Here is a 22,712-nt window from a genome sequence, read left to right on the forward strand (position 1 = left end):
TGCTTGTTATCTTTCATCATAGTCTACTTAAATTTTTTCTTTTTCTTTTTTTTTTTTTTTTTTTTTTTGAGACGGAGTCTTGCTGTGTCTCCCAGACGAGTGCAGTGGCGCGATCTCGGCTCACTGCAAGCTCCACCTCCCGGGTTCACGCCATTCTCCTGCCTCAGCCTCCCGAGTAGCTGGGACTACAGGCACCTGCCACCACGCCCGGCTAATATTTTGTATTTTTAGTAGAGATAGGGTTTCACCGTGTTAGCCAGGATGGTCTCGATCTCCTGACCTCGTGATCCACCTGCCTCAGCCTCCCAAAGTGCTGGAATTACAGGCAAGAGCCACCACACCTGGCCATTTTTTCTTTTTCTTTTACTTCATTATTTTATCTTTTTTTATTTTTATATTTATTTATTTATTTTTTTTTGTGAGACAGGGTCTTACTCTGTAGACCAGGCTGGAGTACAGTGATGCAGTTTCGGCTTACTACAACCTCTGCCTCCCGGGCTTAGTTAATCCTCCCACCTCAGCCTCCTGAGTAGCTGGGACTACAGGCATGCACCACAACACCTGGCTAACTTTTTGTAGAGATGAGGTTTCACCATGTTGCCCAGGCTGTTCTCAAATTCCTTGGCCTTCTAAAATGCTGGGATTACAGGCATGAGCCACTCCACCTAGCCACATTTTCTTAATTCCACACAATTAGAAGTTCTAATGTGAATCATTTTACATAACTTTGGTATGTCCCTGTCCTTCTGCCCAACTAAATTGTGACATAATCACTCTATCACTTGTTAATTGTGACAAATTTATATTCCACAATGTACATTTTAAATTGCCTAATTTATTTTACTTGCAAAATATATTTTACCAAAAAACCTCACCCACAGATGCTTTTATCCGGATTCCTAATATTAAAGATATCTGCAGAGTCATTTTACATTTGTCCAGTTTTATACAGCCAAATCAGAGATGTAATAGTAGATTGTCATCAACAGGTTTTGAGAATAAAATCAAATTCCAATAATAAACATAGTTGAACAAATGGAGTTCTCTATGGAAAATATTCTTGTAAACGTTGTTATCACAAACTTATTCTAATCCCAAACTTATAAGGTAAGAGTCACTAGAATTACTAATACATACCTTTCCATTTTACTGGGAGTCTGTCACCCTTTCCTAGCAAACAGACTTGGACAAAAACTCACGTTTATGATGACAAGAGATAGAAGGAATAATAATTTAACTTAAATTTTGGTGTGCAATAGGTATGTCAGATATTTGTTGACCTTTTCTGATCTACACGGTAAGATGTCAGTCATGGCTGCCCCAGAAATGATCAACTCAAAGCCACTGTGCCAATATTTCCCCTCCTTCAAAGTTCTTCATTGATAGGAACCAAAGTCGGTGGCCTCTGTCTTCAATTATTTTGAGGCTTATAATTTTCTTTTCTACTTTAACTGTGTGACTTGGATGAGTCTATTAAGATCTATTATTACTATTATTATCACTTGTAAAACAAGAATATTTTGCTGCCTTCCTATGCAGCAAGTACTATTCTAAGGACTTCACATTTATTTATGACACACTTACTTTGAAAAACCCCGGCCGGGCGCGGTGGCTCAAGCCTGTAATCCCAGCACTTTGGGAGGCCGAGATGGGCGGATCACAAGGTCAGGAGATCGAGACCATCCTGGCTAACACAGTGAAACCCCGTCTCTACTAAAAAATACAAAAAACTAGCCGGGCGAGGTGGCAGGCGCCTGTAGTTGAGGTGCCACAGTTATCACAAATTTATTATCTGCAATCCCATACATCGGAACAAATCTCGTTCAGTGGGTCTGAGGTGGTTATTCTATTGATAATCCAACCCTCACACGATTTTTTACCCTCCACTTTATCCTGCCCTTCATTATTGCAACCCTAACAACTCTTCACCTACTTTTCCTACACGAGACAGGATCAAACAACCCCTGCGGAATCCCCTCCAATTCCGACAAAATTCCTTTCCATCCCTACTATACGATCAAAGACATTCTAGGCCTGATCTTCCTCCTCCTCATCCTAATAACCCTAGTATTATTTTCACCCGACCTTTTAAGTGATCCAGACAACTACACTCCGGCTAACCCACTAAACACCCCACCTCATATCAAACCAGAGTGATACTTCCTATTTGCGTACGCAATCCTACGATCCGTCCCTAATAAACTAGGAGGTGTACTGGCCCTCCTTCTATCCATTCTTATCTTAGCAATTATACCCATACTCCACAAATCTAAACAACAAAGCATAGCATTCCGCCCACTTAGCCAATTCCTACTATGACTTCTAGTTACAACCCTATTAACCCTTACCTGAATCGGAAGCCAACCAGTAAACCAACCCTTTATTATAATTGGACAAGTAGCATCCATACTATATTTTACTACAATCTTAATCCTAATACCACTAGCCTCCCTAATCGAAAATAGTCTCCTCAAATGAACCTGCCTCCGTAGTATAAATCAATACACCAGTCTTGTAAACTGGAAACGGACACTCTTCCCAGAGGCAACTCAGAAAGAAAGTACTTAACTCCACCACCAATACCCAAAACTGGCATTCTATTTAAACTACTTTCTGTATTCTAGGGGGTATAGCCCTCAAAATAACTTAGTACAATCTAATTTTATATGCCCCTATGTAATTCGTGCATTACTGCTTGTCCACATGAATATTATATAGTACTATAAATGCTTAACCGTCCATAAGACATAAACTTACATATTTACTAACACTTCTCGCCAACATGCTTACAAGCAAGGATACTTCCTTGAATAAACAACTGTAACACATAACACCTAAAGCCCCAAGGTACTGGTTCCACCTATTGGAATATCAACCAACCTAATAGTTCCATTATCGTACATAGTACATTCAATTATTGATCGTACATAGCACATTACAGTCGAGCATACCCAACCCAATCTTGCCAACACGAATATATCTTGTCAGTTGGGTGTCCCTTGTCTACCATCCTCCGTGAAATCAATATCCCGCACAAGAGTGCTACTCTCCTCGCACCGGGCCCATAACTCGTGGGGGTAGCTATAATTGACATCTAATGGACATCTGGTTCTTACCTCAGGGCCATATTATCAAGATCGCCCACACGTTCCCCTTAAATAAGACATCTCGATGGATCACGGGTCTATCACCCTATTAACCAGTCACGGGAGCTCTCCATGCATTTGGTATCTTTTATCTCTGGTCTGCACGCGACCCCATTGCAGAATGCTGGTCTCGCCACAATCAATCCCGCAGCGCCTGTCTTTGATTCCTAGTTCATGCTATTATTAATCGCACCTACGTTCAATATTCTAGCTCCACACGAACCTTAGCAAGGTGTTATTTAATCCATGCTTGTAGGACATACAGATAGTTAATCACACACCACACCGATTCAAACCACATGCCAGTCTAAGCCACAACAAACTATACACAAACCCCCCCTCCCCCAACTCCGACCACTCCCACATAAATTGCCTTTGCCAAACCCCAAAAACAAAAGCTTGCTACCTAGCCGAAGTCTCACTTTTTATCTTTTAGGTTTACACACCTAAGCTATCACTTTCTCAACTAATAAAAAATTAGTTCACTTACCACCCCCTCAACACTCCTACCCTTCTCCCCACAACCCCAAAAGATAATATTTACAATATATATATTACTCCGTTTATGTAGCTTAACTTATCCAAAGCAAGACACTGAAAATGCCTAGATGGGTTCATAAAACCTCATAAACAAATAGGTTTGGTCCCGGCCTTTCTATTAACTTCTAGCAAGATTACACATGCAAGTATCCTCGCCCCAGTGAAGACACCCTACAAATCACCATGATTAAAAGGAGTAAGTATCAAGCACGCTTAATGCAGCTCAAGACACTTTGCTTAGCCACACCCCCACGGGAAACAGCAGTGACTAGTATTTAGCTATAAACGAAAGTTTAACTAAGCTATGCTAATATAGGGTTGGTCAATTTCGTGCCAGCCACCGCGGCCATACGATTGACCCGAGCTAATAGACATCGGCGTAAAGAGTGTTTTAGATTAATCTAACTAAATAAAGCTAAACTCTTTCTAAACTGTAAAACCCTAGCCAATGTAAAATAAACTACGAAAGTGGCTTTAAAATTTCTGAAAACACAATAGCTAAGATTCAAACTGGGATTAGAGACCCCACTATGCTTAGCCCTAAACTTCAATAGTTAAAACAACAAAACTACTCGCCAGAACACTACAAGCAACAGCTTAAAACTCAAAGGACTTGGCGGTGCTCCATACCCCCTAGAGGAGCCTGTTCTATAATCGATAAACCCCGATCCACCCTACCATCTCTCGCTCAGCCTATATACCGCCATCTTCAGCAAACCTCCACAAGAGACATAAAGTAAGCACAAATGCCCACGCAAAAACGTTAGGTCAAGGTGTAGCTTATGAGCTGGGAAAAAATGGGCTACATTTTCTATTATAGAAAACCCACGATAACTCTTATGAAACTTAAGAGTCCAAGGAGGATTTAGTAGTAAACTAAGAATAGAGTGCTTAGTTGAACTAGGCCATGAAGCACGCACACACCGCCCGTCGCTCTCCTCAAATATAATTAAGGATTAGCTTAACTAAACACCCCTGTATTTATATAGAGGAGATAAGTCGTAACATGGTAAGTGTACTGGAAGGTGCACTTGGATAAATCAAGGTATAGCTCAATACAAAGCATCCTGCTTACACCCGGAAGATATTAATACCATTTGATTACCTTGAGCCAACACTAGCCCAAAAACCAATCAATACTATTATCAAATAAATATATATATATTAAACCATTCACAAGTATAAAAGTATAGGTGATAGAAAATTTATTCTGGCGCTATAGATATAGTACCGCAAGGGAAAGATGAAAAAAAAAACTAAGCATAAAATAGCAAGGACTTACCCCTATACCTTCTGCATAATGAGCCAGCTAGAAATTATTTCGCAAAGAGAACTAAAGCCAAATACCCCGAAACCAGACGAGCTACCCAAAAACAGCTAAAAGAGCGCACCCGTCTATGTGGCAAAATAGTGGGAAGATTTTTAGGTAGAGGTGATACACCTACCGAGCCTGGCGATAGCTGGTTATCCAAGACAGAATTTTAGTTCAACCTTAAGCCTACCCGCAGAACCACTAATCCCCCTGTAAGCTTAATTGTTAGTCTAAGGAGGGACAGCTCCTTAGACACTAGGAAAAAACCTTGTATAGAGAGTAAAAATTCCAACCCCCATAGTTGGCCTAAAAGCAGCCATCAATTAAGAAAGCGTTCAAGCTCAACATTAAATACTCAAAGAAATTCCAAACACTTAACTGAACTCCTAACATCACATTGGATTAATCTATTACACTATAGAAGTAATAATGCTAGTATTAGTAACATGAATAAATTCTCCTACGCATAAGCCTAAATCGGATCGAAAACCTCACCGATACTTAACAGCCTAATACTAATAATTATAAACAAGCCAGTATTACTAATACTGTTAACCCAACACAGGCGTGCTATCCGGGAAAGGTTAAAAGAAGTAAAAGGAACTCGGCAAATATAGCCCCGCCTGTTTACCAAAAACATCACCTCTAGCATTACTAATATTAGAGGCACTGCCTGCCCAGTGACACATGTTCAACGGCCGCGGTACCCTGACCGTGCAAAGGTAGCATAATCACTTGTTCTTTAAATAGGGACTTGCATGAATGGCAACACGAGGGTTTAACTGTCTCTTACTTCCAACCAGTGAAATTGACCTGTCCGTGAAGAGGCGGACATAAAATAATAAGACGAGAAGACCCTGCGGAGCTTCAATCTACTAATGCAATCATAATAACATAAACCTATGGGTTTAACATATCCTGACCCTGCATTTAAAATTTTGGTTGGGGTGACCTCGGAGCACAACTAAACCTCCGAATAGGCTATGCCAAGACTGAACAAGTTAAAGCGAATTAATATCTACAATTGACCCAATAATTTGATCAACGGAATAAGTTACCCCAGGGATAACAGCGCAATCCTATTCCAGAGTTCATATCGACAATAGGGTTTACGACCTCGATGTTGGATCAGGACATCCTAATGGTGCAGCAGCTATCAAGGGTTCGTTTGTTCAACGATTAAAGTCCTACGTGATCTGAGTTCAGACCGGAGCAATCCAGGTCGGTTTCTATCTATTTTACATTTCTCCCTGTACGAAAGGACAAGAGAAATAAAGCCTACTTCATAAAGTGCCTTCCTTCCATAAATGACCTAGTCTCAATTTAACAAAAAATCTACATATACAGCCCAAGAACAGGGCTTGTTAAGATGGCAGAGCCCGGCAATTGCATAAAATTTAAGACTTTACAATCAGAGGTTCAACTCCTCTTCTTAACACCATGTTCACAACAAACATTCTACTTGTCACTTTACCCGCTATTGTTGCTATAGCATTTCTTACACTTACCGAACGAAAACTACTAGGCTACATACAACTACGTAAAGGACCCAACATTGTAGGACCTTGTGGACTATTACAACCCTTTGCCGACGCAATAAAACTCTTCACCAAAGAACCATTAAAACCCTCAACTTCCACTACTACTCTTTATGTTATTGCACCAGCCCTAGCCTTTACCATTGCCCTTCTCTTATGAGTACCTCTCCCGCCACAGGAGGAGGCTGAGGCAGGAGAATGGCGTGAACCCAGGAGGCAGAGCTTGCAGTGAGCTGAGATCTGGCCATTGCACTCCAGCCTGGGCAACAGAGCGAGACTCCGTCTCAAAAAAGAAAAAAAGAAAAACCCTGTGAGGTAGGAACTATTATTATCTCTAGTTTATAAATGAGAAAATAGAGTCAGAGAGGTTAAGTAGATTGCCCAAAGACACACGGCAAGGAAGTTAAAACCATCTATTGCCACTGTGCAGATCTGAACACAAATGCTTTGTCATCAATGGTTAATTCAGTAGTGTTTGGACTTTAATGAAGCTGAGAATCACCTGGGGATCTTTTAAAAACACATCCTGTGATGCAGTAGGTCTGGAGTAGGTCCCCGAAAATGTATTTCTAACAACTTCCCAAGTGACACTGATGCTTCTGGTCTGAGGATCATATTTAGAGAAGGAATATCGTCAACCATGTCCTCATCAAATTCATAGCTCTGGGCTGCATCGTGGCACATGGGCCATGTTATTAGTTGTCTCATACATGTGTAAGATGTAGAGGAAATAACACAAGATGCCTGTGAGGATTTGATGCGATCATCTGAGTCTTGCTCTGACAATTATTAACATTTAGTTGCCCATTAAAATTCTTTGGAATCCTAGGACTTCGTCGCTCGTCTCCTGTCAAATTCACTCCCCATCACCAATGGAGAGCAGCAGAGTTACTTAATCATTTCAGTCTTTTTCCATTCATTTCACACAGCTGTACTCAAAAACATAGGAGACCTAGAAGCCGATATAGAAATGCACTTCTGCTCCTCTGGGAGACATTTTTAGCTAGAAAGCTACTGATCTGATTTCAGATCCTCAAGACAATTACCAAGGAGCTGCTGTTGGATAACAAGTGAGCATTTGAAGCATGCACACAAGAGAAAGAAAGCATTTTACACAAACACAAGAGCTTCATGGGCCTATATGATCAGGCCTAAGAAGACTAAAATATCTTTTCCTAATAAATACTCATTGAACTAAGCACTTTTTGCTACATGATTTCAAATTAAATGTCGTATTTTAATTCTCACAACTATCCTGTGAGATAACTTTCTCATCCCTGTTTTATAGATTAAAAAACCCTGAGGCCTGAGAATTTTACATGACTTACCCAATGTCACATAAATGACATGAAATAGATCTGGGATTTGGCTCCCAGCCTAGTGTGTTCTCTCCATTATATAACTCTGATATTATGTTAGTCTACACAGGAGCCAAAGTAAAGCCATACTTACCTGGGATTGCATTCCTGCTCTTAAGCTTAATGGTTATATAACCTTGGGCAAGTTGTTTAAATTTTCTAAGACTTAGTTTTTCAATATAAATGCAGAAAAGGCATGTCTAGGAAGGATGAGAGAAGGAAGTAATATCTGAGCCGAGTCTTCAAAGATAAACAGGAACTTTCAAGATAGACTGTTGGGTGGGGCAGGTTAAGAAAAGTGTACCAATGGGAACAACTGTGCAAAGACATGGAGTTGGAAGAGAGCATGGAGCTTCAGGAAATAACAAATATTTCAGGGGTACTGGCTCATGAATTTCTGCTCTACAAAATGTGAGCCCATGAAAACAAAAATCTCCATCTCCTAGCTCAGTACCTAATCCATTGTCGGTACTTCATAGCACAGAATAGGTGTTTCAGAAATAATGGTTGAATGAAATAAACGAGTAGGTGAATGAAAATGGTTAACATTTGCAGCTAAACTAGAGGAAGATCATTGGTCATGTACTGGTTAGGCTGAGTGGCTTAAACAACAGAAATTTATTTTCTCAAAGTTCAAGAGGTGGAGAAGTCTGAGATGAAGGTGCCAGTAGATTTGGGTTTTGGTGAGGTCTCTCTTCCTGGCTTGCAAATGGTCACCTTCTAGGTGGAGAGAGGAAGCTTTGGTATCTCTTGCTCTTCTCATAAGGGCAGTCATCCCACCATAGAAGCTCCATGCTCATGACCTCAGCTCAACCTAATTTACCCCTCAAAAGCTCTACCTCCCTATAGCATAACACTGAGTAGAGGGCTTCAACATATGGATTTTGAGGGCACACAAACATTCAGTCCATGACAGAGACTTAATCTCCTTGTCTAAATTCAAGATACACTATCTCCTTCTTATGTGTGGATTAGGCTTTACATTCTGTACCTCACTCCAGATACCACATCTTGGGGATAAAAATAATATCACAATGACCACAACAATATCATTCTCTGGCTCTGTCCTTCACTTCCCACTTCTATAAGTTCCAACTCCCTCAAATTTCTCCCTTACTTAAGATACCCCCAGGGCATATCTCACACTTGCTCACAGGCAAATTTCTTCTTACCATCTGGGCATCTGCCATTATCTCTTCTCCTGCTCTTTTGTGCTGTGTCTGGTGAATTCTGTGGCTGCTGATACCAAAAGCATCAATAATCCCTCAGAGACGGTCACGCTGAACTGGGAGAGTTTCCTAACCCCCTCGCAGGATGTGTAACAGGGGTGTGGCTCATCTGTTCAGCTTCTGTGCACTCAAACCCCTCACTAGAGGGGGAGCATGAAGACGGGCAGGTGCAGGAGGAGGGGCAAACACTTCTGGGCTCCAGCCCCATGGGAGCATCCAGGGGTGGGTGCCTGCAACTCCCAAAGCCCCAGTGGGTGTGTTACAGTGCTCTTTCAGCTCTGCCGTCCACAGACAGCTTAAGTGTTATCCAGCTCAGTGCCCTCCTGGTACCCAGGTTCTTGTCCAGCATTCAGGAAGAAGCAGGTCACACAGACAAATTGAAGGATAATGAACGCAGGGATTTTATTGCCAGATGGAGATGGCTGTCAGCGGGATGGCTGGGGAGTGGGAAAGCGGATGGAGTAGGAAGATGATCTTCCCCTGGAGTTGGGTCATCACGCAGCCAATCTCTTCTCCAACCATCCCCAGCCAAACTCCTCTCAACATTCAGATGCTGCTTCTCTTCCCTCTTTCTCTACCATGCTGCTCTGCCACACTGCCATTCTTCTGTTCCTCTGTTCTTCTGTTCATCTGCTTTTCTGCTCATGGAGCTTGCAATTTGGGGTTTATATTTGTACAAGATGGGGTGGGGGCATGGTGGGCCAAAAGGCAACATTTGGGTGCAAAAACAAGAATGCTTATTCCCATTTAAAGTCATGGGTTTCCAGGCTTGAGGGTGGGGCCTTTGCCAGGGAACCTCCCTCTTCTACCCGGTATTTCCCTGCCTCCTTTCCGTATATATGCCATCATTGGTGGCCAAGCCTGCCAAAATCGCAGCTCTCCTGCCATTGCCAGGAAACTAAGACCATCAAGGGATGAGGTCTACTCCCACGTCTTCTCAATTCAGGATGAGGGTTGCCCACTGTCCTGTTCAGGCAGTAGCCCCAGAACTGCTCCCTGACACTCAGGCTGAAAAGCTGTGCTGACTTAAGCTCTAGTTGCCTTAGTAGATATCCAGGAAACAGCTCCTCTGGTTTTTACTGAATGTTTTTTGAAGTCTTTCTCCCAAAGACATGAGTACACAAGGGCTGAGTATTAAACTTCTCCCTCTTTAACACTAATCTGTTGACTTTGGACCAAACCTCCATACTAGCATGCCTTTTCCACTAAAGAAGACTCGTTTTCCCTCCCGAATCCCCCAGATGGTGACTGAATGTTGGCTCAAACTTAACTTAGGCTCAAGTTGGGATTCCCGCTTTGAGAAGAGACTCCCGCATGCACAATACAAACTTCTTTTGTGCCTTTTTTCTACTCCATTATGCTAGACAAATGGTTAATACTTAATAACAATAATAATACTTTAAAAATGGGAAACTGGTAGCACAAAGATACACCATATTTATGCACTACAGGGGGAAAAAAGTGACTCCTAAAAATGCTAAGCATTTCAGTTCTAATACAAGCGGCCTGGTTCTGTAAACCTAGCTCAGCACATGGTGTCTGGATGTGGTCAGTCCTCTATAAATACATAATGCATGAGCAGCTGTCTGAAAGGCTGCTGAAGCCAAGCCAAGAAACCTCACCTGTGGAGGATGCAGGCCTGACAACATGGTAGTAGGTCGTGATTTCAAAGAATGACCGTGAAGACTTTCAATACACAAAAATTTGAATCTTAAAGACAATGATTTTCTGCTCCCCATTGAGATCCTTTAAAAAAAGTAACACGACATAGTATGAGAGATAATAGGAAGGAAGAGGAAAAAACACTAGATGACTATCTACTATGTTTCTTTTTACTATAGACTTGCTGATCTCTTGGCTAGTTCTTGAATGTTCCAGGAATGTTCCCTTCTCAGGACCTTTCCAGTTGCTGTTCTCTATACCTAGAATATACCTATCAGAGAAAATTCATATGGCTTGGTCCCTGGCTTCCTTCAGGCCTCTGCTATACAACGTGGTCTTTCCTGGCCACCCTTTATAACAAGAGCTCCCTCTCTACTCTCTGTCCCTGTACCGGATTTTATGTTTCTTCATAGCATTTAACTACCGCGTAGCATTATATCATTTGCTTATTATCTCTCACACAACCGTGTCAGGTCCATGAGGTGAGGAACTGTGCTTGCTGTCTTCATTGCTCTGTACCTAATACCCGACACATAGTAGGTGCTCAATAAATAATTTTAAAGTGAATGATTATCAAAATATAAGTTGTAGTGCAAGATACTGTTAACCATAAATACGATCCAGTAAAATATTTTAAAAGCTGCTAAAGAAAACTTTAGCCAGTTAAATTGGAAAGAGTTTAATTGAGCAAAGAATGATTCGTGAATCAGGCAGCCTCCTGAGCCAGAGTAGACTCAGAGACTCCAGCACAGCCACGTGGTGGCAGAAGATTTATGGATAGAAAAGGGAAAGTGACGCACAGAAATGGAAGTGAGGTACAGAAACAGCTGGATTAGTCACAACTTGGCGTTTGTCTTATTTGAACACGGTTCAAACAGTTGGCTATGCTTGATTGGCCAAAACTTGGTGATTGGCACAAGAGTAGGTTACAGTCTGTTTACAATTCCATTTAGGTCTGCTAAATCAAGTTTAGCCTAAAGCCACCTCCTTACGTATTTTGAGTTCAGCCTAAAGATTTCTCTGTACATCATGAACTATGACAAGTGGAGGTGTAAACAGGCTATAGTCTATACTTGTGCCAATTACTACATTTTGACGAATCAAATGTAGCCAACTGTTCGAACCATGTTCAAATAAAGCAAGTGCTGAGCTGTTACCAATCCAGCTGTTTCTGTACCTCGCTTCCGTTTTCTGTACCCCACTTGTCCATAAATCTTCTTTCAGCACGTGGCTGTACTGGAGTGTCTGAGCCTACTCTGGCTTGGGAGGCTGCCCGATTCTCAAATTGTTCATTTTTCAATTAAACTCTTTCAAATTTAATTCAGCTAAAGTTTTTCTCTTATCAGGTTATAGCTCATGAAGTTAAAACAAACCTTTAAGCCAAACTTAAAATACGTAAGGAGGCGGCTTTAGGCTAAGCTTGATTTAACAAAGCTATTGTCAGACTTCTACTTCTGGGTATAATAGAGTTGTTTCCCACAGACCAGCACTGAGAACAACTAGAAAACTGAGTTTAAAAAATTATGTGCATGTGTGTTTTAGAGGCTTGGGAGAGTTGCTGGAGCTAGAGAGTTCAAGACTGGGGAGGGGGTTGGTGTGGAAGAGACAGTAGATCATGGAGAGGTACACTGTTGTTGGGCTGTTTTTCCCTGGAGATATATGCCAATTTGCAGAACAGGGAAGAGGCTGAAAACATGGTCTTTGCTTGGAGAGAGGGAAGCTTCTAGAATTAACAAAACCAACAGAACTTTGTCAAGTTAATGAGGCTGAAGAGGTAATGTTAGAGACTCAGACTTGATCCTGGAGAAAGAAGAAGGGTAAGGAAAGGTAGAGAATTGTACCTGAAATACGCTTGAGATAGTTATGTAAGAAATGAAGGCCAGCAGTAGTGCCTCCCACCTGTCATCCCAGCACTTTGGGAGGCCAAGGCAGGGGGGTCACTTGAGCCCAGGAGTTTGAGACCAGCCTGGGCAACATAGGGAGACTCTATCTCTACAAAATATAAAAATAAGGTAGCTAGATGTGGTGGAGCCCACCTATAGTCCCAGCTACTCAGGAAGCTGAGGTGGGAGGATCACTTGAGCCCAGGAGGTCGAGGCTACAGTGAGCTATGATCATGCCACTGCACTCCAGCCTGGGAGACAGAGAGACCTTGTCTCAAAAAATAAAAGTAAAAGAAAAGAAAAGAAATGAAGTAGAATGTCTTGAAAAATTGAGTAGACTTTTTGGAAGTCCTATCAGACTAAGGCAACATGGATTCGTGTTCAGTCTTGGATGCTAAGGAGGTAAGGATTAGGAGAGAGTCCTTAGACAATGTAACAAGGCTGTAAAGTTCAGTGGTTCTGGAACTTTGCTGCATATTGGTATCACCTGGGAATTCCTTCAAAGTATTGTTACCTAGCACCTACCCCCAGACATTTTAATTTAATTTATGTGGAATATGACATGTGATTAATTATCATTCTATCCACTTAGTGAGGAAACAGCATGCCTTCTCTGAAAAAAAATAGTCTTGGGTGTAGCATTTATGATTTTTTTATGCACAATGTCTTGGTTTTAATTTTTAAAATTCTAGGAATTCCAAGAGACAAGGCTATAAGATTTAAAATTAAAAGAAAAAACAAATTATGGTAACAGACTCCATCAGTGACCCAAATATTGGCATAATCAGATAAGGATTTTAACTAATTAATGAATATGTTCAATAAAACAGAGGGAAAATGGTCAAGGTAAATGAAAAGATAAAAAATTACCCCAGAGTTGGTTTCATGTATATAAAAAGTAGTTGAATAGAAATTCTAGGACTGAAAAATACAATAATTGAACTAAAATCTTTATAGATTTTTTTTTTTTAATAGAGTCTCGCTCTATCACCTAGGCTGGATGGAATACAGTAGTACAATCATGGGTCACTGCAGCCTCGACCTCCTGGACTCAAGTGATCCTCCCACCTCAACCTCCCAAGTAGTTGGGACCACAGGCATGTGCCACCATGCTGGGTGAATTTTTAAATTATTTGTAGAGATGGGGGTTTTCTTATGTTGCCCACACTGATCCTGAACTCCTGGGTTCAAGTGATCCTCCCTTAGCATCCCAAAGTGCTAGGATTACAGGTGTGAGCCACTATAGATAAATTTGTAAAAGATTAGATAGAGCAGAAGAGAGAATTAGTGAACCGTAAGACAGTTCAATAGCCAAAATAAAATAAAATATATTTTATGTCTGTTCTTTCATTGCTATAAAGAAATGCCTAAGGCTGGGTAATTTATAAGAAAAGAGGTTTAACTGGCTCATGGTTCTGCAGGCTGTACAGAAGGCATAGTAGCATCTACTCCTAAGGAGTCCCCAGGAGGCTTCCAGTCATGGCAGAAGGCAAAGGAGGAGTAGGCATGTTACATCGCAAAAGCAGGAGTGAGAGAAAGAGTGGGGAGAAGGTGCCACATACTTTTAAATGACCAGATCTTGCACGGGCACGGTGGCTCAAGCCTGTAATCCCAGCACTTTGGGAGGCTGAGGCGGGCGGATCACGAGGTCAGGAGATCAAGACCATCCTGGCTAACACGGTGAAACCCCGTCTCTACTAAAAAAATACAAAAAACTAGCTGGGCGAGGTGGCAGGCGCCTGTAGTCCCAGCTACTCAGGAGGCTGAGGCAGGAGAATGGCGTAAACTCGGGAGGCGGAGCTTGCAGTGAGCTGAGATCTGGCCACTGCACTCCAGCCTGGGCGACAGAGCAAGACTCCGTCTCAAAAAAAAAAAAAAAAAAAGACCAGATCTTGTGAGAACACACTATCACTAAGATATCACCAAGCCAGGCCGGGCGCGGTGGCTCAAGCCTGTAATCCCAGCACTTTGGGAGGCCGAGACGGGTGGATCACGAGGTCAGGAGATCGAGACCATCCTGGCTAACACAGTGAAACCCCGTCTCTACTAAAAAATACAAAAAACTAGCCGGGCGAGGTGGCGGGCACCTGTAGTCCCAGCTACTCGGGAGGCTGAGGCAGGAGAATGGCGTGAACCCGGGAGGCGGAGCTTGCAGTGAGCTGAGATCCGGCCACTGCACTCCAGCCTGGGCGACAGAGCAAGACTTCGTCTCAAAAAAAAAAAAAAAAAAAAAAAAAGATATCACCAAGCCATGAGTCATCTGCTTCCATGATCCAAACATCTCCCACCAGGCCCCATCTCCAGCATTACAGATTATAATTCAACATGTGATTTGGGAGGGACAAATATCCGAACTATATTAATGTCCAATCTTTCCTTTAAATTGAATAGAGGTTTCTGAAAATTTATATTCCTAAACATATTTTTTAAATGTCGAGAGTTTGAAATTTTAATTGGCTTCCTCTACATACCATAAAAGGGAATACCTCAAATCATTATTAAATTCCCTCACCTTACTTTTCTCATGAGTATATCCCTGTCTGTCAGCTGGGGATAGGATAAATTAAGGAGAGTGAGAAGGAGTTTAAAAAAGCCAGCAGCCCACCATTTCTGCCACCATTTAGAATACTATGCCTAACATGGTAATTGTATGTTAAGGAGATATGGCCCTAGCTAGGTGAAGTCCAGTCTTGTGAATAACCAGAGGGCCTGAATGAGGTATGGGATCGATTGGGGGAATCCATGTAGAGTCTAGAATGGGTCAAGGTTAATAAGAATGTCAGTAATAGCCTAGGCTAACTTGCATGAACCTCATTGTCTAATGAGTATCTCAAGATATTTTTGCTATTATTTTATGTGGAAATAGGACATAGGTCCTAGCACAGTTTGGTCATTAGTCTTCACGTAGTATCATTTGCCACCTCTTATTTTTTCTCAACCCTATTAAAAACAACTCCATATCCTACAAAATGGCTTGAATAGGACTATTTGTCAGAGAAGAGCTTGAAGATGACCTGAACTGAGAAGCCAAAGAAGCAGAAATATTCTTGTTTCAAGAACTCTAAATCAAAGTGATAAGAAACAAGAGATAATGGACAGAAGTCCAATAATAACCATAACTGTTATAGACATGACACAGATTTTATAGCACTGTCTCCTTAAAAGCTCAGAATACGTTGCCCCATTGTGGTTTTCAATAATAAACACACTAGTATGTAAAAAGAGAAACACAGTACCCCTGGTGTGTAAACGATTTTCAGAACCTAGGGGTTATTGGGCAAGTCTCCTGAGATTTCATTCACAAACAGGGCCCTGAAAATGACTGACAAAGAACAGTTGCTGTTACTTGTCAGCTAAGATGTGGACTAGTTCCAAAGGAAAAGAAAAGGCTTTTCTCACACCCATCTTTCAAAATAAAGTAACTGAATAGCTTTAAAAATAACAGCAACAAACAATATATCACCAAAAACCAGGTATCAACTGAAACAATAAACTTCTTTACTCTCTCAGTGGGTGGGAGTCAAAACCAACTGTCAGACTTGTATATCTGCTTCTTTTCCATTTTTCATTAGATTTCCTTTCAAATGAATCTTGGTATGGTCTTAGTAACTCTAAGTAGCAGAGAAGAAAGTCAGAAAAAGCAACTGCTGCATACACGTATCAGTCCAGGGAAACCCCTTTAGACAATCCACCTCTTTCCTGGACTTCACAATCATTGCTCAGTCTCTCTTGAGGTCCCGTTCCTCTCTAATGATACATTTTTTTTGCCACAGGAATTGTTCTGCAAAATAAAATATGAGATAAAATATAGCTTGGGCCAAATGAAAACCATTAGCCTCTTGAAAAATCACTCCAAGGAAGGGAAAAGAAACAGACATTTAATAAGCCCAAAGGAAAGGATGGTAGTTACCTGGGAATTGTGTTCAACTTTAAAGGCTTTTCAAATTAGAGTATTTAATGAGTTGAAAGAATAGAAAGAACACAGGTTAGAAAATTAGTTTGTTTTCAGTCAATAACAATTAGAGCAAATGAACCAAGTTTTTCAAGGCTGTTTTTTGTTTTTGTTTTTTGTGGGTTCCACTTCAAAATTCATTCTGAAAATCTAACAAAACAAAAACTTCAAGTGCTTTTTGGGAGACAGGTTCCTGAGATACATAGGAGGAGAAAGAGAGTTAGTGAGACTGCATCTCTAAGGTTCTGTGAAATTCTGTGGCCTCACAGTATAGGAAAAGGACATAACAAGAAAGAACAAAAATTTTGGTTTCAAATAAGGTCACCATGGAAAGGGTACACCTTTAACTCTTATGTTTAATGTGCCTTTAGAGTACATTAACTGTCTTATTTTGATAACTAATAATAACAATGGTATAATGTACCTTATGGTTTACAAATGTAATGGGGAAAACTTGGAAGAAGAAATGAATAAAAATGAAAAACACCACCTTCTCCCATTTCTTCCTTTTTAAAAAATAACTTCTTTCTTAAAGGTGGTCTTTCCTTGTCCAAAGTGTGATCATAGGTGAAACTCCATTTCTCTGTCTGCCTTACCAACCCCAACATACTTCATTATGGTCACCGTTATGCCATTCATCTGTCATCTTCTGCTAAGTACTATAATTTAGTAGGTGTCTGGTATTCCTGAAGGTAGTGCTTTTCATTAAAAGACACATTCACACTAGTTCTCTATACTCAGTTGAAGCCAGGGTTCGGTAATGAATCTATTATTTAAATTAATAAACAGTTCTGGGATATTGTTTTAAAATATGGATCTTATTTTAGAATCCAAGTGGCATAGAGCCTGGCTTGTTTTTCTCAAGAAAAATGTGTTATTTGTTTTACAACATAGTTATTTGCATTTTTCTGCATCCTCAATTCACTCAACTGAAAAAGAAATAGAGATGTAAAAATAAAATAGAAAAATAAATAACATATTATGGCCTTCTCTTTTTCTTTTTTCTTTTCTTTTCTTTTTTTTTTTTTTGAATTCACCAAAAACCAGTCCTGATTAGTTCAACATTTGGAGCAAAGAGATATTGTGTATAATGTCAGCAAAACCACATCAGCAAGAGACCTGAGGACATTGCTAAAGGAAGTGTTTGTCAGACAACTGTGTCTCAAAGACTCTTCAGTACTTGGAGGCACCTTTCCCACCCCTTCCTGTTTGCATTCCTCAGAGTCAGATTTCAGCTAAAGGGATGGAAATTAAATAAAGGTGCATTGGAGAACACATAATTAGTTCTTAAATCATAGGATCTCAAATTCATGAAATTTCATCAAAAGTTTAGTAGAAGTCTTAAAAAAATGCCCCTACGGCAGTCTCTCCAAGTTTTCTCCCAAGAATTTAGCGTTAGCATACACAAGTAATTATTACTCGATAATGCTCTTTTGTGCCAAGCTAAGAGTTTTCTTTAACAGTCTTTTCCACCTGTGGAATAAAATATTTCACAGAAACACATTCACCCAGACCTGTTCCCATGTGAAGTCTGCTTCAAGTTTTTTGTCAGAGCATCCAACTCTTTCCTTGCAATTGTTGACACTGACAAACACATCACGTTGGCAAACACTGTGCCAATCTCTGAGCATCCTCAGGTATCTGTCCCCCTTGGGTAAGAACCAGCCTATGAAGATGAAAAATACCACTTGGAAAAAAACTCACCTTAAGGGAAGTGCAGATGTCAAGCAGTAGTATTTTTAGGGTACATTAACATTGTTGAATAGCTTAAATATGTGCTAGCTTACCACTAACTCCCTTGCCACACACACACACACACACCACACACACACAAGACAGGAGAAAGTAATCAATAATGCTGTACTGAGAATTTGGTTCTGTGGAAAGAAAAAAGTATTTGTGAAAAAGGCCTGAAAATCCTTATGGGTAGTCACAACTAGAAGTTCTCAGACTCTTTCTGCTTGAAAGGTTGTGAGGAACCCACAGGGGCAGGAATTACATTCACCAGTATGCACCAGAATGTACCCCAAGACTCATACGGAGTCATCCTCAGCAAACTGAGAACTCCACCCCAAACACGGGTACCTTGACAAAAATTGCCCCTAGGAAAGTCCAAACTACAAGCTCTGATATTTCTGGTGGATGTTAGTTATGTTTCTAAATTCATCACAAATTATTTAATAAAGATTTGTGTAACTAGAATTAATGAAAATTTACATCAAAGCTCTTGCTAAATATAATTCTATAAAAGTTACAACTTTAAGTAATTAATGGTTCATCTTTGCCTTCTTTATCACTTAAGGAAAACTCTAGGTTGTAAATTTCCGAAGGAACTTTTTTAGAAATACAAGGAACTGTTACCTATGATTTGAGAACCACCACACTTTTTTTTTTTTTTTTTTTTTTTGAGACAAAGTTTCGCTCTTGTTGCCCAGGCTGGAGTGCAATGTCACAATCTCGGCTCACTGAAACATCCACCTCCCTGGTTCAAGCGATTCTCCTGCCTCAGACTCCCAAGTAGTTGGGATTACAGGCGTCTGCCACCACACCCGGCTAATTTTTTGTATATTTAGTAGAGATGGGGTTTCACCATGTTGACCAGGCTGGTCTTGAACTTCTGACCTCAGGTGATCCACCTGCCTCGGCCTCCCAAAGTGCTGGGATTACAGGCGTGAGCCACCGCGCCCGGCCGAGAACCACCACACTTGTAAGGCAAATGCAATCTGTCAAAGGTAGAATGTGACACATAAAGTGACAATGCAATTTCACATGATATTTAAAAACATTCTGAATCTCTGAACTTGTTGCCATTTATTGAAAGTTAATCACTGAAAGATTTCCAAATGCCCATTTCAGTCAGGCACTGTGTTGAGCACTCAAGTAAACAATAATGCACCATTTTTTAAATCTTGGCATCTCCCTAACCTGCCCCAGGAGAAGGCTGAGCCCTCCAAAGAGACACAGCACCACGGTCAGAGGACTAACAGGTAAAAGGAAGAATCCACGGGTTATAAGAGTGTACTACTAGAGAACATAGGGGAACAAATACTTTCTACCAACAGGAGCTGTTGTAGGTCAAGAGGAAAGGTTATGTGTGTTTCTCCCAAGTCACAAGATCATGAAAGATACTTCAAAGCAGTATTTCCAAGAGTGAGAACCACAGTGTATCAGGAAAGGATTTGTTGCAGTTAAGAGACACCATTCTATTAATAATTACCTTAGGCAGAAAGAAACTTAATTCAGGAAATTGTTGAATACCTAGAATAATAGGATTTAGGATGGGATTTTAGGAATGACTTTCAGCATAACATTGCCCAACTGGCAGGCTAAGGGAACTGTTGCCCTAGCTATAGTCAGTGAGCTGGGAATCTCAAAGCTGCCATGGCAACTGCTGAATTGAACTGCCTTAAATCTGAGAATCAAGAAGCTGCCTCTGCAAGCATGCCTGTTCAACTGTCCCAGAAATACTCCCCAATACTGTGAATCCAGGGATGAGAAGTCATTGCCAGAACTCTTGGCTCCATAGTCATTCTGTATCTGCTATATCTGGATAGCTAAACTGGTGCCTCATAGCCCACTACCTCTCCTCTGACTACTTCTGGACTGAAATCTTGCACTAGTGCAACTAATTGATGAAATCTAAATCCATTTGAAATCACAGTAGCAAAGGAATATGGAAAAAGTTTTTAGCTTTCTTAATTTGATATCTCTTAATATGCTAATGTGTGATATCAATCTCCAAAAATGAAATATGGGGCACAGCAATTCCTGAACTTAATTGATCATCAGCCTCTGCCTTTCGCAAGCATCTTGCCGTACTGGAACCAGAACTGTGGCTCCTAGTTCCCAGCTCTGTACCCTACAGCTTATCTTTGTAGAAGAAAATACGTTGTTTCATATTCAGGCTTTTGTCATAGCTATCTTACTAGAATGTAATCATGCTCATAAATGATATTTGATATGGAGTTATATTAAAAGATAATTTTGACTTTTAAATACATTTATGGTTTAAAAATGACTTTATAGGGATTATGTGTGCATTTGTGAATGAAGGAATAGAAAAATTATCAGAATAAAACACCCTCAGAAATATGTACTGTATTTTTTTTTCTAAACACAGATTAAATAGTATGGACTGATGGTATTAGCATTTAAAATAATAATAACAGGAGGGAAAACACATCATCATTCTTGTTTGAATCCCTTCTCTGTGTGTAGGCCATTTACCCTCAAGGAAATTTTCACAGAATGGCTCTGCACCCTGTGGACAACCGTTCCTGGACACAGCAAAGTGTCGTTAAGTTGATGGGGAGCCCATCAGCGCAACACCTAATTACTTCTACAGGCATGTTGCTCCAGTGTGAAACAGGACCCCAGGGGACAGTCTCACCTCCTTTGCCTCAAATTCCCTGAAGCATCTCTTTTCAAACATCAGTCAAGTGTGAGCGAAGTCCTTGGGTTTGCCAATGTAAAGGCAATTTCGTCCCTTGGGCAAAAATTGCCAACCTTAATGCATTCCAGCTGTTGCATGGCTGAGTGCTCTCTCAGTCAGCCTACAGCCTGCCCTGGCATTTCAAAGGGCTCCTGCCAGGCCTTTGTCACCCCCACGCAAAATGTGAAGCTGGCCTTTGAACCATGTGGCCTTGCCCCGTGGATGTGCATTACCTCCAAGGGAAAGGAAATGGCTTCCTTCCGGCTGCATGGCCTGGCCAGAGGCCTCTGGAGCTCAGATTACCTGGATCACTGGAGGGAGGCCGGCACCGAAATGCGGCACGAATCAGCATCACTAAGGCGCCGGTTTCAGCAACACAAGCATCACTCAGAGGACCCAAGGCAGAGCGATTTTTTTCCTCTGCAAATCTCTGTAGCTCTTGGGGACTCTTACACTCCAACATATTATAAGGTGAAAATCCTGTGGACATTTAGGTTGTTCAGAGAAATGATCAGTATTTGGTATTCACAGTACAGATTTGTGTGTGGAGTGCGGGCAGATGAGGGAAGGAAAGAATCTAATCCGGTGTGCACATTATGTCTAGTTTATCACCAGGATTGCCTTGTTATGATAACAGGGAGCCTGGCTCTCCCTGCTGAGGGAGCATCAACTGAACCAGCAGACTTTCCTCCCTTTGTACTAAGCTGACATTTTAACCCTAGATCTCTAGAGAAATGGCAGCATTTATTAGAAACCAGATATTCAGATATTTTTATGCCCCACACAAAAAATCTTTGCCCCAATTTACTAAATTACTCTAAGTTTCTATATGAATAACATGTTTGTTATTATATAACATACATAGGTTATATCATAGACATATAACACATTCATATATTATATAATATATATAACATAGCCATATAATAACATGTATGTTAAGCCATCTAGTCTAGGGGTCTCAAACTGTTAGCCCACAGGCCATGTTCTGCCTGCAGGAAGTTAGATTTGGCCTGCACAGTGCTCTCAAAAAGAAAAAAATGAGCCAACATCTAGAAATCAAGATATAATGCATTTTTGAAAATGGGGATATCAGAAATGTTTGTTTGTTTTAAACCAGAAGATCTCAGAAGACTTCCCAGGAATGAACTGAACTCCAGAATTGCTATTGCCTGTATGTTTAGGGGATGGCAGGGGGAAGGGGAGGAAAAGTCTCCAGGAACCAAGGCCCCAGCATGTCCTGTGACTCTCATCCTGAGGCTGAGCAGCCTTAGGCATTTACCATGGCACTGAGCTGTAGATTTTTATGATTTTCCATTAAAATAACTGTTTTCAATTTTTCTGGGTGACAAACTTCAAACAAGGCCAGTCTGATACTTAAACGAGTGAAGCATGCTTGATATAAAAAAGGGAATATGATCTTTTCCACTTTTCCCTATGTCTCTGTCATAGATAACAGAAAATCTGCAAGGACTTGTTCATACCCAGGGCCAGGCGTGAGCACCACTGTAAGGAGGTGACTGTGCATCACTGTAAGGCCTGCCACCTGTCCCCACCTGTGCTTCTGCTGGTGCTTCTGCCTCCACCTGGAGGATCTTGGCCATGCGTAGAGAGGTGATGGTTCAGGTTCTAGACCAGCATTTTTCATAGACCACAAAGA

General features: G+C 41.0%; 1 long non-coding RNA gene across 1 annotated transcript; it reads left to right on the top strand.

The window, feature by feature from the left end:
* Positions 1–1,766: 1,766 nt before the first annotated feature.
* LOC117064880 lies at positions 1,767–22,712 on the top strand. The gene is made up of 3 exons (XR_004429723.1): positions 1,767–2,627; positions 20,998–21,003; positions 22,703–22,712. It is a non-coding gene; the product is annotated as an uncharacterized LOC117064880 (long non-coding RNA).

This window comes from Trachypithecus francoisi, unplaced genomic scaffold, assembly GCF_009764315.1.
Source record: "Trachypithecus francoisi isolate TF-2019V2 unplaced genomic scaffold, Tfra_2.0 Lachesis_group2, whole genome shotgun sequence".
Classification (NCBI taxonomy): Eukaryota; Metazoa; Chordata; class Mammalia; order Primates; family Cercopithecidae; genus Trachypithecus; species Trachypithecus francoisi.